At 34.7% G+C, this 2,749-nt stretch overlaps 1 long non-coding RNA gene across 1 annotated transcript; it reads left to right on the plus strand.

Annotated features, from left to right (window-relative positions):
* The first annotated feature begins 280 nt into the window (after positions 1-280).
* Positions 281-956, plus strand: LOC122049636. The gene is made up of 3 exons (XR_006131009.1): positions 281-370; positions 444-529; positions 611-956. It is a non-coding gene; the product is annotated as an uncharacterized LOC122049636 (long non-coding RNA).
* Positions 957-2,749: the final 1,793 nt, after the last annotated feature.

A 2,749-nucleotide genomic window follows, 5' to 3' on the forward strand; every position in this document is an offset into this window, starting at 1 on the left:
TTTTTTTTTATTTGCAACAAGTTGATTTTTTTTTTATTTGCAACAAGTTTCATATTACCTATTTGTTGTTTAAACTTTGATGTTATAAATAACTAGTGTTATATGCTTCTATGGTGTTGTAAATATATATAGATTTATAATGATATAGAATATAATGTAGTTAACCTTTATAGATATGTTGTTAACGATTGATATATGCTTATTGTTTGCAAAATTTCAGCTGTCACATTTGTTGTATATGTGTTATTGTTCTTCTATTAGTTGAAAGACAATGGTAGGAAGCCGACTCGCATCAAAATAATGCATTTGATTCGAAGAAGTAAAATAGAAAGGAGGTGCTCCAGTTGATGCTGAAGCCATACGCTATGAGGTACTAATTTGTTGCAATTTTTTAAAATGGATTTTGAATAAATTTTTCATTCAATTGATGTTTTGTTTGTTAGCATTTGTTGGATGAGGCTGTGCAAATTCGCCTACAAGACATGCCTGAGTGAACACAAGCAATAGAAGTGCATGAGGATGCATTTCGGTTATATTTTTTTTAAATTTTGATATCATTTTTTTAAGGCTATTACAAAATGTATATGTATTAATTATAAATTTTATGCAGTGATGTATTCGGAACTGAGCATTCTGGTCGAGTTCGATGTCTAGGAGCAGGAGCACTGCCTAGCCAAGTCTTCCCTGAACAATGCAAACGTAGCTCATTCTACAATAGGCAAAACTATCACTCCACTACGGATATCATAGATAAATTCAAAGCAATGCAAGAACAAATGAACAAAGATATGGAGATGCGTGAATCACAATTGCGAGCAGAAATGGAGGCGCAAAAAGCACAATTTCAAACAAAAATGGAGCAAATGAGACAAATGCAAGATCAGTTTGAAAGTTTTACACGTGTTATGCAGAGTATGATACATGGAACTGTTGGAGGATCTAATGGACATGAATTGTTACCAACACAGGTATTTACATATTATATTATATCAAATTAACAAGTTGGTTTCTGGTTCAAATCTATGATTTTAATTTTGATTTATTTTTACAGATGGCAAATGTAATGACAAACATCATTCAGAAACACATGGATGTCACATCAAATCCAAAAGAAAATGCCATCTCCCGAGAAGATTCATCTGATAATTAGATATTGAAGAAAAAATATATTTTAGTTTGTGCCTTGATTTGTAATCATTAGTATGTTTTTGTTTTTAGAATTTCATGTTTCTTGAAACTTAGATACTCATTTGTGGATTGTTGGATTTTGTTTGGTTTATATCCTAGTAAATGACAATTCAGTTTTGTTTTTTAGTTATTTCTCTTAAATGTACCATTTTTTTTCCATTGTGGAGATGCTTGTGCAGTAAGAATGGAATAGAAAATTCTAAAAATGTTTTTTTAAATGACTTCCGAAGCGGTTAACAACCACTCTTAGAAGGGAAAATGTACTGCAGTACTCATGGTTGTACAAACGGTTTATAATAGCTTCAGATGTTTGTACAAGCGTTTTGAATAACCGCTCCTATATATTAATTTGAAGCGTTAGTTAACCGCCTCAAGAACAAAGCAATCACAGCGCTAGAAAACCGAATGTGATGCACGTCTATAGGTCCGGTTATCAACCACTTCCAAAGACTAGAAACACCAGCGGTTAAACAACCGCTTCTGTGACTACCTGTTGGAGCAGTTTATAACCGCTTCGAATAATTCTTTTAGGAGCGGTTATTCTTGTCTCACCACCGGTCGCTGTTGTGGTACAATAGATCCTAGGAGCGGATGAAATTGAGTCAGTAAAGGAACCACTTCAAATTTATTTGAAGCGGTTAGAATACGCTTCGAAAGGTCCTAAAAACCGGTTCTAAAGCCCTTGTTTTTTTTGTAGTGGCTGGACGTCCGCTCTACGACCTGCCCAGACTTCCACCCGGTCCGCGACCACCAGGATTTCAACCTAGCGTCCCCGACTCTAGAATTTTGCTTGAAGTGCTCGATCCGCCAAGACTTTCCACCTAGGATTACCATCCCCAGGACCTAGGGTTATCGCCCCTAGGGTGTTTCGCTGGCCTAACCGCAGCTATAACTTTTCATCACCTAGGGTTACTATCCCCTAGGATTTTCCACTTGCCTAGAATCTACTAAGACTTTTGCCTAAGACAACTTAGGACTTTCCTGCAAGCTCAATCAACCTTATTAGACAACAAGACATCTTAACTTTTAAATTCTTTGTCATTATCAAAACACAAGTTTGATCGTCTGGTGCTTCCTGCACCAACATATATATATATATATATATATATATATATATATATATATATATATATATATATATATATAGCAACAAACCTCTTAACGAACATGTTCACTAGTTTCTTAATGAACACGTTCGCGAGTCTCTAAACGAACATGTTCATGAACTCATAAACTAAATACTGTTAAGCTCAAGCTCGGCTCGATAATGTTTTCAAGCTTGAAATTAAATCAGGTTTGAGCTCGGCTCGTTAACTTAATCGAACGAACTTTTTTCGAGCCAAGATCTAAATAACTCACGAATGACTTGACTCATTTATACCCCTAATAATAAGTACAAATTTCAGAGTTAGAATCACAATGACTTACCAGCATAGTTCACTACCAGTAACAAAAACGTGTCCCTATATTCTAGATGCTATTATATTCTTGGATAGGTGTGTGTGTGAGATGCTACTCTCAAAATCTATAAAATATTATCAAAATGAAACATGTTTGATTC

Source organism: Zingiber officinale, chromosome 2B (assembly GCF_018446385.1).
Source record: "Zingiber officinale cultivar Zhangliang chromosome 2B, Zo_v1.1, whole genome shotgun sequence".
NCBI lineage: Eukaryota > Viridiplantae > Streptophyta > Magnoliopsida > Zingiberales > Zingiberaceae > Zingiber > Zingiber officinale.